General features: G+C 40.2%; 1 non-coding gene and 1 pseudogene across 1 annotated transcript; both read right to left on the reverse strand.

Moving 5' to 3' along the window:
• Positions 1–7,455: 7,455 nt before the first annotated feature.
• On the reverse strand, positions 7,456–8,316 carry LOC104866264 (annotated as a pseudogene).
• Positions 8,317–8,891: 575 nt separating this feature from the next.
• On the reverse strand, positions 8,892–8,998 carry LOC117283319. Its single transcript, XR_004514286.1, has one exon. It is a non-coding gene; the product is annotated as a U6 spliceosomal RNA (small nuclear RNA).
• Between the last annotated feature and the right edge of the window lie 5,512 nt (positions 8,999–14,510).

Below are 14,510 nucleotides of genomic sequence, written 5' to 3' on the forward strand. Positions count from 1 at the left end.
AGGGGTCAGGAAGGGGGCTGAGCCCTGAGCATGGAAATCCGCCATTTGGATCTTACCGGAGGCCTGACACAGCAGTGCGGTGGGCGCAGAGAGCTGGAGGACAAAACTAGGAGGCGGGAGCGTAGACAGTTCTTTCAAGGGCACATCTCATCAAAAACAGGAAAAAAAAAGGAAAGAAAGAGATGAGAAATGGGATGATAGCTTATACAGAAGGAGTTTCAGTTTTGTGTTTTAGAAGACAGAGCAAATTGAGTACTGATGCAGTTATCTAGTGGAAAGAAGAGAGGAAAAATTGGAGAGGAGCGTTTGCCGGTTTGGATAGGCTGTTGTGCGCATACAGAGAAGTTATTTTCTCAAGGAGCCAGTAAAAATGCATTTTCAGGCTGTCCAATCATGTTCTATGGGGTTCTCTTCTCATCTTCTCTTTGCTTGAAACTATTCTGTCTTTCACCGATAGAAACTCACCATTTATCTCTTTAGCCAACTCTTTCCTATTTCAATGTCTGGCATTGTGGTGAATGCCTGTAATTCCAGAGCTCAGGAGGCTGAGGCAAGAGGATTACCATGAGTTTGAGGCTATCCTGGACTACATAGTGAGACCCTGTCTCAAAAACAAAACAAAACAAAAACAAAAAAACCAAACTCTTTCCTCTTTCAGCTCATGACTTGTAAAGACCTTTTGTCCTCTGAACTGATGCTTTGTGTGTGTGTGTGTGTGTGTGTGTGTGTGTGTGTGTGCTGGCACATATGTGTTGAACCCAGGGACTTTACAATGAGCTGCATTCCCAGCTCTTTTAGTAGTTTAAAAAATTTTTTTCCATTGAGACAAGGACTTGCTAGTCTGTCTAGACAGGATTCAGATTTGTGATCCTCCTGCCTCAGCCTCCCAGGGTGCTGGTATTACAAGCCACTAGATGCAGCTATAGGCTTTTTCAAAAATTAAAAACATTTTGGGGACTGGGGATTTAGCTCAGTGGTTCTGCCACCTGTCTCATAAGCCCAAGGGCCCTAATTTGATTCCTGGTATCAAAAACAGACAAAACAAAACAAAAAAACATTTTGGGGCTGAGGATTTAGCTCAGTGGTGTGGCTGCTTACTTCAAAAGTTCAAGGACTTGAGTTAAAAAGTGCAAGGACCTGAGTTCAATACTCAGTACAGAAAAATTAAAAACAATAACTGAAAAATACAACATAAAAATTGTATATATTGATGAGAAACCAAGTGTATGAATACATTGTATGATGTTTAGGCCAGGGTAAGTATATCTATCTCCTCAGTGTTTATCAATTTTTTGTGGTAAAAACATTTGAACTCCTTTCTTCTAGCTTTTTGAAACACACAGTACCCTGTGGTTGTCTATAGACACCTTGCTGTGTAATGATACACTAGAACTACTTGTCATCTCTTGTATTAAATTGACTTAGTCCACTCTCTGTGCACCGCCTTCTTTCCTATTAAACTATAAGCCCATATCACTAAACTGCTTTTTAGTCTTATTTGCCATTGCTTTGTTTCTCAGGTTTTGCCTCCACTGCACCTTCAGCTTCACACTCACAGCTCCATGCGCTGCCCTGTCAGGGACGCCCTGCCTGCCTCCCACATTTTCTTCTGAAATTCTGGATGGAAGCCTTTCTGACCCCACAACTCTTGTATTCCGCATGCACCGCAAACCAGCACCACAAGGATGATGGCAAGGTCTGCTGCCAGCTGGAGGAGTACCCAGGCTTCCTTCTCTCTGGGCTGTAGGGGTCGAGTACCTATGAGCCCAAAGCTGAAGAACAACTTCCCTAGGCCACTACCATTCTGGAGCATGATGCTCCTGAGGCTCTCTTATCAAGCAAAGTTTTTCACTTTTGCAAATTCAGGCTGTAAAGGGTGGAGTCCTGCTGCTTCTTGCAATGCCTTCAGGCCATCTTTTCTATTCTCCTGTTCCTTCTCAGCAATCAAACTCTCCTCTGCTCTATCTTTGCAGTCTATAGCTTTTCTGGAGCCTCCTTTCTGGCCAAACTCAAAATTTCTTCTGCCAGACTAATTAGTCCACTGCCTTTACTCTCAGTCTTCGGCAAAGTCTCTGGATATTAGCAAAATTCCTACAAACTTTCTACCAAGGTATACATACAATGTCTGGAGTCCCTCCTCTCAGAAACCTCTGGAGCCTGGTCTTCACCAGCAACTTTTCTATCAACGTTGAGGTCTTCTGAGCTCTGACCAGAATCTCCCATCATGTATCGCCTAAGGTGTTCCAGTTCTACCTTTTCAGCTAGCACCTCTGAACCTTTCCAAACTCTTCCCACAAGCCTTTCCCAAAGGCTCCTGAACCATATGGTCAGGTATAATAATTACAGTAACAACCCCACTTCTCTGTTTTAGTTACTTTTCTCTTTGCTGAGACAAAGTATCTGACACCTAAAATTAAAGGAGTAGAGGTTTCTTTCGCTCACAGTTTGTAGAGGTTTCAGCCCAGGGTGGCCTGGCAGACAGATATCACAGAAGAGAAACGGTTCCCGGTGGGAAAAAGGTAGAAAAGCAACAAGGGGCCTAAACAGAGTTATTTCTGACTCCTTTTAAACTTATCCAGAGTACTTGGGGTGAGTAGCACTGACATCCGTCTACCTAGTGTCCTTGAGCATAGCATTGCACCATGAATCAAAGCCAACATCACGCACTCTAGATCCAGCCACCTCTGAAAAAGTCCCACCTAGAGAGGACATCTAAACACTTGGTGTGGTCACATAACTGCAGTCCTACCTCTCTGGGAGACAGAGGCAGAAAGGTCGCAAGTTCAAGCCCAGCCTGGGCAACATAGTCTCTGTCTCAAATAAAAAAAATTTAAAAACGGGCTGGGGATGTAGCTCAGTGTGAAGGCTCTGGGTTTAATCCCTAGCACCAGCACATGTTATAAAGATTCCTTTAGTTCTATGTATGGTAAGGAGAGACTATGTGTTTTTCCTCTCCCCTAAGCAGTTACAGTTATTCTGTTTCATCATTTAGTGTTTCTTCTTGGAGTAGTAATTCATATCTCATTTCTTTCCTTCCCCCCTAGTTGCTGAGACAAACGTCATGGAATGGTAGCTCCCGTGCAGAGTAGCTTCCAGAAGCTGCTTTTGTTAGCCTCAGTACAAACCAGTTACACATTTATTTATTTATTTGGTTTTTTTTTTGAGACAGGGTCTCACTATGTAGTTGAGACTGACTTGGAACTCACTATGGCTGGTCTTGAACTCACAGCAATCCTCCTGCCTCAGCCTCCTGAGTGTTGGGATTACAGGTGTGCGCCACCACATCTGGCTACAAATTTTTTTTTAAAAAAAATACATCTCTTTGAGCTCTGAATTTTCTTCTTCTCAACATCATTTCTACATGGTAGCTTGTTTTTCTGTTTATATTGCATTGTTGCTAATAGTGTCTATTATTCCATTCATCCAAAGACAAGTGTCTTTAGCCCATACGGCAGCACATTCCCAATTGCTTGAGCCAAATTCTAGATGATTTTGCACTTGTGTGTATAACACTGTGTGTGTGTGAGAGAGAAAGAGTGAGCTCTCTGATGTCTCCTTACAAAGACATCCTACTCTCACAACCTCAACAGAAACTAGCTGCCTCCCCAAATCCCCATCTTTAGATGCCACCTACTGTTTTTTTTTTTTTTTTTTTTTTTTTTTTTTGGTAACGGGAATCAAATTCAGGACCTTGTGCTTGTGAGGCAGGTATGGTGCCACTGAGTTAAATCCCTGGCTAACAACTTTTGATGAAAGCTTTAATCTATGATATCTGTAGGATATGATTCAGTCCATAGAGAGCTGTGTTACATGCGGTGAGCTCTCCTGGACCCAGAAGACTTGAAGGCAATGATGAATTTGATGCTGATAGGAAATTATTTTAGTCACCTTTCTCAAGCTGGCTTTTCTATAATTCCATAGCCAAAACAAACACTTGTTTTGCTTTCCCTTCCTGCCCTAATGGTTAAAACTCTTTAGCTTTAAGCTATTCAAAACTTTTCAATCCAGACTCACCTTTCAAAGAGGTGCAGCTATTTGTTTCTGACTAAACGTTTTGAATGGAAAGATCATTTTTCCTGTTATAGCAGTGGCTTTTCACAAATCCCCTATTTACTTAACCAAGAGAGGACAAATATTACATTAAATTGTAAATGAAGAAGTATATAGTTCTAAACTGCGAACACTTATCTCACTTTAGGGTACTTTTAGGCAGCAGTGGATTTCCTCAGAGGTTAGGCGCTTTAGGGATTCTAAAGGATATTTTTTTAATATATATATGATATATTAAATATATATTTACTGTTTTAATAGCAGCATGATTACTACTATTTTCTACATATTAAGTTCTCTTTTTTATTTTTTATTTTTTCCTCATTGAGTTTATTGGTACATTTTAAGGTATACAGTACAGTTACATTCATTATTGGGATCTTGTACCTTTACATGACAGGTCTTGGTTCTCATTTTTCCGCTTGTCCCTGCCTCCCTTCACCCCCTCCTCCCCTCCCCCTTTACAAACACTTCATTTCCATTTCTTCATTTTCTCATATTTTTCCCTTATTCCCCTTCCCCCACTCTTCCCAATTTCCCTACACCTTTAGCCCCTTTCTTCCTATTTCACATGGTCCATTATATCATTAGGATCTTATGTACTGTTATAGTTTATTCACACCAGAGAAACTATTCGGTATTTACATGTGTGACTTATTTATTTCACTTAGGAGTATATCCTCAATATATACATATTAAGTTCTAAGCAACACAGAAAATGATAATTTTTAGTACTTAAGTAACAATCAGTTTTTGACTACTGTATCATCCAGAACTTGCAGTCTAGGACCACCAGTTTTTTTTTTTTCACCATTTTCTGATCCTTTTCTGTTCTCAATTTTGCTACAGTAGAGTAAATTTATTCCCCTGGTTCTATCTAGATTCTTTTGTTTGTTTCCATAACCTAGTATCAAATGCATTCTCTGTTTAAAGGTTAGATACAAGGAAAACAGCAGTGAGAGAGAGAGAGAGAGAGAGAGAGGGAGAGAGAGAGAGAGTGTGTGTGTGTGTGTGTGTGTGTGTGTGTGTGTTTGGAAAAGGACTATTGGGACCATTGAGATACATTAGGATTAATTACATTCTCTGCTTGAGAACAAGAATCCTATTGGGTTAGGGCCCATACTAATCATATTATTATTTTTTGTTTTTGTTTTTTGGCACTGAGGATTGAACTCAGACCTTGCACTTATGAGGCAGGTGGTTGGCACCACTGATCTAAATCCCAGTCCACTAATAATATTATTTTAATTTAACTACATCTTTAAAGACCCTATATCTAAACAGAGTCACACTGTAAGGCACTGAGGGTTAGAACTTCAGCATGAACTTTTTCTGAGGACACAACTTAGCCCATAACACAATACTAATCCAGGAGAAACAAAGATAAGATCTTGAAATTAGTATATTAAAAGTTCAGAGGGCTGGGAATGTAGCTCAGTGGTGCTATGCCTGCCTGGCAAGTGCAAGATCCTGAGTTCGATCCCTGGTACCGGGTGAGGGGGAGGCTATTCTGACACAGTTACTTGCAAGGCTGAGGAAGAAGGGTAGTGAATTTGAGGTCAGCCTGGACAACCTAGCAAGGCACTGTCTTAAAATCAAAATGATAAAGGGATGAAGGTAGCTTAGTAGTATCCATGGATTCATTTCCCAGTGTCACGAGGGGGAAAAATTACAGAGAAAGGGCCTTCTAAAGCTATAATTCAGACCTCTGAGGAAAAGGAGAGTCGGTCTTAGTACTTAGGTCTCTGAGCTCAAAAACATAAACCATAGCACAAATTTAAGGTATAATTTAGATATCTGCTACTTCCAAGATGGAGTAAGAAGTGCTAGATTTACTCTCCTCTCTGAACACAGCAGGCAAAAATATATGAAACTCTTTTTTAAGATGTCAGCAATGAAGAAGAGTCATCTTGGAGCAGCGAGAAACAAGCAAATCAAGACCTTCAGTTGACTCTGCTAGCAGACCTGAGAGAGATTTCAAAGGGAGGAACCAAGATCTCTATGGTGGTGAGGTAGAATTGAGAGACAGGGAGAGATAGACAGATAGATAGATAGATAGATAGGCAATAGAATGAACCAAAGCAGCTGAAATTTGCAGGACAGAATGTCAGAAATGAGGGAGCTGCCTTAGAGAGAACTTGGAATCCATAGAGGGTTTTCCTGGGGTATTCAGGAGGTTACTGGTACTATTTAATGAAACAGCATCTTTCTATGCAGTTCAGGCTGACCTTGATCTCATCATGTAGCACAGGCTGGCCGCAAATCCTCCTGCCTTAGCGTCTCAAGTGCTGGGATTTCAGGTGTGTGCCACCACTCCTGGCCTGGTCAACACTGCTTATGAAGAAATAGCCCAAGGCTGGGGAAGAGCTACCAAAGGTCCAGGAAAGAGCAGGCTGATACTCATGAAGAACAAGGGAAGGAGCAACAGCAAGATGAAAACACTCAAAATTCATGGGACAGTGGGGAAAATACTGAGAAGGACCATGTCTCAGTAGTGGGGAAATAATGAATCCTAGACTATTTGTGGCTGTGGTCTTCCTAATCAATTGAAAAAAAAAAAAAAGAAAAAGAAAATGATGCCCTGTAAGGAGAAAAATCAACCAATCAATCAATCAGTCGATCTGGAACAAGGATAGACAACAAATGTTAGAAGTAAAGAGGGCCAGGGATTTAGTTCAGTGGTTCTGCCACCTGCTTTGCAAGCACAAGGACCCAAGTTCAATCCCTGGTACCAAAATAAATAAATTAAAAAAAGGACATTAAAAACAGTTACATTTTCTGCACTCAAAAAGTAAAATAGACATATGGAAGATGTGTTTTAAGAAAAGACCCAAAGTGAACTTCTACAGATGAAGCTGTCAGTGTCATCATAAGAACTGACTTGTTATATCCCCAAATGGGAAGCAGTTCATGTGCCCACCAGCCAGCGAGTAGTAAAGTTACTGTGGTGTGTTCATAGAATGAAACACTACCCAGCAATAAAAGGAGTACAGCATTGGTAGATGCAAAAGCATGGATAAGCCTCAAAAATAACTGTGCTAAGTGAAACCACCCAAGATAGAAGGAGAAACACAATTCACCTATTATGATAGAGGACAATTTAATGGTTGCCTGGAGATGGGAGAGGACAGTACTTACCATGGTCATGAAGAAACCTTTTTGGAAGGTAATGTTTTTGTTCATTATATTGATAATTGATTTTGGTTTTGTGAGAGTATACAAGTATATAAGTATACAAGTAATGAGCTCTTATACGATATCCTGTATTTATAATTACTTTATATTCTGAAACACTAATGCACTATTGCCATAACAGTGACTTGCTTTATTATGTAGTTTTCCTGCACATAGACTCTTCTTAAAATTTTTTTTTTCAGTTATTTAATTAGGTTCTTAGTAAGAAATTCAGAACACTAATTTGTGGGGGCACATTCCATTTGTCAGAGCAAAAAGGGATCACATGTAGCCCCGGAGCTGAGGAACAGCTTTGATTTTTGGTGACATCTGCAAGTCCACCGCTTTCTGATCGACCTTGCGCGGCTCGGAAATCTGGTATCTCTCTTTCTTGGTGTTGAAGAGCTTACCTTCCTGGTGTCCGGGCTCCCGCAGCTTCTTCTTCTTGAAGTAAGCATCAGTGAGGTCTTTGGGGATTTTCACCTCGCTGATATCAATTTTTGTGGAGGTAGCAATGACAAACTTCTGGTGTGTTCTACGCAGAGGAACTCGATTAAGGTTAAGAGACCCAGTCACAAGTAGCAAGCCACCGTCTAGCTGCTTCAGGAAAACCATTCTCTTGCCTCGGTGGCAAGATCAGGACGGTCCCGGGAGTGATGCTGGCTCGCAGCTTCCTCACATGCTGACTGAAGGATTTTTTGCTGTGGCTCAACAGCTTTTGGGGCACATCTTCAGCTGGGTAGTATTTAGGTATTTTGCGAAGCTTAACCACTCGGGTACCGCCATTCTTGTCACCACCAACTGGTTTTGTGACAGTAGCAAGAACCTTCTCCTTTTTATTCTCAACCTTGGATTTAGAGGCCGAGTACTTCCTCCTGTACAAAGCCTTTCTGGAGTACATGGCGGATCATGAGTACCTCCCAATTCCTCTCACCAGGACAGGGTTTCAGCTGCAGTGGGGTTGCCCCTTCTTGGGCTTTTTAAAAAAGCCTTCTTCATGTCATCCTTTTTAACTGTGCCAGTGGCATCAGCCTTCTTGGCTTGAGGTTTCTCCTCCTTAGTATTGGGTTTCTTAGCTTTTTCGCCTGCCATCCTCTTTGCTCTCCGCTGTCAACCTTGCAAGATGGGAAAGAGTTAAATTATTAATTTATTGGTACATTTTAGGTTTACAATGCAATGACATCCATCATTGAAAATTTGTATCTTCATGTAATCTATTTTTTTTATTGTTTATTGGGACTTTTTAGGTATATGGTACAGTTACATTCATCATTGGGATCTTGTACCTTTACATGATGTATCTTGATTCTTATTTTTTCCCTGTACCCCTGCCTTCCCTTCATCCCCTCCACTCCTCCCCTATTTACAAAGACTTTTTTTCCATTTTTCCTTTTGTCATATTTTTTCTCTTCCCTTTTTCTTTTCTCCTACCCATCCCATTTTCCTTTCCACTTTGGACCTTTTCTTCCTATTTTACATTATCTATTATACCTTTTAGTCCTTATTTACCCTTTCAGTTTTTCACACCAGAGAAACTATTCAGTATTTACATGTGAGTCCTATTTATTTCACTCAGTAGTATGCTCTCAATGTGCATCCATTTAGCTATAAATGTCTCTAATTTATCAGTTTATGGCTGACTAGTACTCCATTTTATAAAAAAACAAAACAAAATATGGAAGTTCATGAATTTGCGTGCCATCCTTGCACAGGGGCCATACTAATCTTCTCTGTATCGTTCCAATTTTAGTATATGTGCTACTGAAGTGAGCATGGCCCATAGACTCTTAATAGAACCACTAGGCAGCACTCTCTTTCAGCTTTGCTCCCAGTGATTTCCTTTTCCTGAGAGAATTTTTAGGTGCATAGTTTTTGTTTGTTTGATTGTTTTTGTACCAGGGATTGAACTCGGGACCCAAGGCTTGCAAGGCAGGCAGTGGAACCACTGAGCTAAATCCCCAGCTCTCTGAGAGAATTTTTTTTTTTTGGTACTGGGAGATCGAACTCAGGTCCTTGTGCTTGCACGGCAGACAGCGGAACCACTGAGCTAAATCCCCGGCCCCTTCTGAGAGAATTTCTGCAGGCTCTGTGCCCTCATGTGACACTTGGAGGGTTAGACATTCAGTTAATTCATCATGCTACAGGTCAATGGAGATAGCATGGGGAAGGGAAGGGAGTCTTGCTGAAATTATGCCATAACCAAATAGACGCATCCAGAGGTGAGGTGTTTCCTGCCTGTGATGGTCTTTTCCTCAGCTTTCTATCATTATGTTGTCCTCTGCAAATGGGCAGCACCTTGTTCATGGACATCTTCCAGCTCTCCCACAAATGATTTGACTTTACAACTTTCTTATGGAGAAAAGGCATAATAGAACTTGCCGATTATCAATGAAGGCAACAACAGATCCTTTTAATCTTTCTCTCTCTGTCCTGTCTCTTCCATTGTTAAATAATTCAAGAAATATCTAGCAAGCACTTACGTGACAGGCACACTTTTTTGTTATGTGCTTCTAGAGTCTTGTTATTTCAAGTATATTTAGTGTAACAAGCGTCAGCGTCACCTGAGAGCTCATTAGGAATGCAGAATCTCAGTCTTCTTCCAGACATACAGGATCAGTATCTGCATTTTAACAAGATCTCCCAGTGATTTGTATGTACATTTAAAAAGCTGTGTCCTAAAGAATTCACTTTAGCTCTACCACTTAAATACTGGTATGACTTTGAGAAAGTAACTTCACTTCTCTAAGTCATTAACAAATAAGGGGAATGGGAATTATTGTAGAAGGCACTTCATGTATTGTTGGGAGAATGTGATTAGATCAACCTTTTCGAAAGGCTTTAACACACTGGCTAGGATCTTGTAAGTGCTTTCTGAAAAGAGTTGCCCATTATTATAATTACTACTATCATTTTGCAATTGAAAGAAACAATCTCTTGTAGTCACTTCCCCTCTAGCTTACTTATGTGCTCATAATGCTGACAGAGAGCTATTATATTAAGAGATACAACAAATAAATGCAACATTTGATCCTGAATTGGAACTTGAACAAGAAAGAAAAGGATAGAAAAACAAATGTCTTAATCCTCTTAGACTGTCATAACAGAATACCATAGTCTGCACAGATTCAACAACAAAAATATATTTTCCCAAAGATCTGGAAGCTAGGAGTCTGAGAGCAGGATGAGTTGGTTGAATTTTGATGAGCGCTCTCTTACTTCCTTGCAAGTAGAAAGTATGCTGCCTCCCCCAGCCCATGTCTTTTTCCATCTCTTCCTTATATAAATTTACTAATTCCAAAGGTCCCGTCTCCAAATACCATCATAAAGGGGTTAGAACTTCAACATATGAATTGTAGAAGGGCACAAATGATGTTGCAACCATTTCTATCAGTGACATTATTGGACATTGAAATTTAAGTGATACCAAATTAGATGATAGCGAATCTCTTCTAGATGGAATTCTGCCTAAGTCATTTTCAGAAAAGAATGGTATGCATTTAAGGGTTTAAAGCCATAATAACGTTGTTATTCAGAGACTGAGGTAGGATAACTATTGCTCCTGATTCTTCTTTTGTTGAATTTCCTGAAGAAACGACATAGTAGTTGGACCCCTAAGTAACAAGCTCCAGGTCATTCCAATTTATTCAGATCTAAATCTCACAACTTAGAGGTAATGCTTGGCCTGGAGCCAGCATTTAATACAAACACATCCATTGTTTGAAAAATGGATCGAACCCTTCCAGAGACCAGAGAAACAACTCCCCCCACCCAATATTTTATTTTATTTTACTTTTAGTCAGGGTCTCACTATGTAGCTCAGGCTGCCCTGGAACTCACTGTGTAGCCCAGGCTGTTCTCAAACTCACAGCAATCTTCCTGCCTCAGCCTCCCAAGTGCTGGGATTACAGGCATGCACCCCCATGCCTGGCACCTCCAATATTTTTATTACTGTTATGGCTTGTACCTTAGTTACTTTTCTCCTTATTGAGACAAAATACTCAACACCCAAAGTTAAAAGAGGAAGGGTTTATTGTAGCTCATAGTTTGTAGAGGTTTCAGTCTATAGGCAGCTGGCCCCAAGGCAGGGTGGCATAGCAGAGAGCCATCACAGAGAGAAACAGTTCATGGCAGGCAGAAGGCAGCAAGGTAACAAGCCGCAAGTTATGAGGAACCTGCAACAGATCTTTCTGTTGCTTTATATTGTATCTGAAATACCTACCCTTAAGGCAGGTAACACTAATACCTAGGGTAGTGCATCCTTAATCCTACTCAGAACTATGCCAAATCAATCAGTAGACTGATTTAGTAAGCATAATCCTCTAATCCCAGCATCACACACTCTAGATCCATCCAACTCCAAAAAGCCCCTACTTATGACTGCATGAGGATTTGGAGTGATATCAAGACATAAACCATAACAAATTGTATCTAGATGTCCCCCCGAGCCTCATGTTCTCACAGGTAGGGCTTTTGGGAGGAGATTGGGTCATGGGTGGACTCATCACATTGTAGTTAAATATGATATTGGGAAGTAAAGCCTGGGTGGAGAGGTGGGTCCATGCATGCATGGCCTCTCACTCCTCCATCCTGCTGCTTCTTCCCCACACCTTGAGCTGATTCTGCTCTTCCATGCTGTTCTACCTTGGAGCCAGTCAGCTATGGACTAAAACCTCTACAAAGTGTGAGCCAAAATAAACTTTTCCCTCTTAGAGACGTCAACATTGAGTATTGTGTCTCAGTGACAAAGAAATTAACTAAAACAATTGCCTACATTTTTTTCTGGGAAGAAAAATCTTCAGTCTACATCATCATCCATAGTTACCATTTCGTGTATGTGTGTCTAGATTGTGAGGGTGCTTAGTATCTGTTCTCTGATCAAATTTCAAATAAACAGTATAGTTTTATTAACTTTAGTCAGCATATTATATATTGGATCATCAGAATTTATTCACTGTACATCTGAGAGTATGTATCCTTTGACTGACATTTCCCCAATTTCTCCATGTGCAATATGGTAGTAACCACCACTCTACTCTCTGTTTCTATGAGGGTTTTTTTTTTTAAAATGAAATCAGTATCTCTAAGAGATATCTGTATTCATAAAATCATTTTAATTTTAATTTAAGAGTTCTGTTTTATTTATTTATTTATTTTTGGTACCAGGGATCTAACTCAGGACCTTGTGCTTGTGAGGGAGGTGGCTGCACCACTGAGCTAAATCTCTGGCCCTTATAAATTCATTTCAGTATCATTCAAAGTAGCTCTGATGGAGAAAAAAAAATCCCACATGTCTGTGAACAGAATAAATAAAAGATGGCATGTATATCAACAATGGAGTATCATTTATCCTAAAAAGGAACTCAATTTGATATTTGGGATATCATAAATGAAACAAGATCTATGTTAAGTGAAATAAACCAGACTCAAAAGACAAAAACTATACAATCTCACTTATTTGTGGAATCCAGAAGATTATCTTTTTAAATTACATTGTATTTATTTCTCTGATTAGTTAATATAGACATGCAGTCAAAAAAGTAAAAGGGAAAATAATAAAATTCTATCACCTTTTCCTGCCATCATGCTGGGGCTCCTCTTGAGGTGACTAATGTTACTGGTTTGTAGAGGGGAATTGAGACATGCAGAAGACTTTTTGGAACATGTAAGAAACTTAATTTTTGAACAAGTTTGCATATGTCCTTACATTCTGCCCCACAGTGTCATCCAGTCAGGTCTGTGGAAGCCCACTTCTTTCCCTTTTTGAGACAGGCTCTCCCTATATTGCTCAGGCTGGCTTTGTGCTCACGATTCTCCTACCTCAGCTTTCCCAGTAGCTGGGGTTATAGGCACGCACTACTGCTCCTGTTCTGTCAATACCATTATAAAAGTGAGAAAGCTGGGGAGTACACGTGCATTTTTTTACCCAAATAAAAAAATCGTACAAGTGTATAAAGTGGCCAATTTGAGAGCAGTGAAGAATTAGACTGTAGTATAAACCCTCTCTCCGCTGGTTCCTAACTATTTGAACTTGACACATTTTATTTTTTATTTTTACTTTTTAATGGTCCTGGGGATTGGACCTAGGGTCTCATACATTATAAGTAAACACGCTATCACTGGGCTTACTACCCAGTCATTTTCATTTTTTGATTTTGTGACATTTTCACTTAATTGGCTAGGCTGGCCTTAAATCTCAGGCTTGTAATCTTCCTGTCTCAGCTTCCTGAGTAGCTGGGATTACAGGCATGTGGTACTCTGCCTGGGTAACCCCACTTCTTTTAAACCCTCTGAGCATGACTTTTTTTTTTTAGTACATATTTGCAGTACATCATGACACATTTTCTGTGGGGAGTTGGTACATGCATCACACATCTTAATTCTTATAACTTTTGTTTTGTTTTGTTTTGGGAGACATGATGTAGGAGGCCACTGTGAGATGTGTGAATACCTGGGCTTCTGATTGCACCTGAGGACGAACCCTGTTGTTTAGTGCAGGCACATGATGAGGCTTTGTAATATAATAATGAGGCAGCATAGACAAGCACACACATGCCACATGGCCTGCAGGGTCACCCAGAGTGTTTTGTCTTACTGTATCTCAGTAAACTGATAAAAAACACTATAAGAGCTGGGCTGGAAAATAAAGTTTTGTTCCTGCTTTTTTTGTGATGTCTGCTCCATGTGTATCCTTTTGGGAACTTTGCTGGGCCTCCCTTCTGCCCACTGACTCTGACACAGGGTCTCTCCATGCAATTCAGATTGGCCTTGAACTCATTATGTAACCAAGGTTGGCCTTGAACTCTCAGTAATCCTCCTGCCTCTATTTAATAGAGTGTTAATTCTATTTGTAATGAGCTACGTCCAAAGTAATTGCTCAATAAATGGTAGCTATTATTACCTTTGAGTTGTTTTCATGGTGAAGCATAAAGCACCAAAGTGTTTTGTCATATTCCAGTAGTATTTATTTAAATTTGTTTAAATGTTGGATGAAGGAAACTCTAGTTATTTTTCCTACCATCCATCTAGGCAGATCCATTTCTGGGAAAGTACTTCTTTATTTTAATAACAAATCTTTGAGGCAATTTTCTTGATTCCTCCTTTCCAGGGAAATGCAAAGTCAAATTTTTGGAAAATAAATTACTTTTTTTGCTGGGTGTGGTGGTGCTGGATCTGGTGGCCTGTAACGGCAGTGCTCAGGAGGCTGAGACAGGAGGACTGCTGAGAATTGGAGGTCAACCTTGGCTACATAGTGAGTTCAAGGATAGCCTGAAGTACATAGGGAGACT

The sequence above is a fragment of the Fukomys damarensis genome, unplaced genomic scaffold (assembly GCF_012274545.1).
Source record: "Fukomys damarensis isolate Sample0158 unplaced genomic scaffold, DMR_v1.0_HiC HiC_scaffold_24, whole genome shotgun sequence".
Taxonomy (NCBI): domain Eukaryota; kingdom Metazoa; phylum Chordata; class Mammalia; order Rodentia; family Bathyergidae; genus Fukomys; species Fukomys damarensis.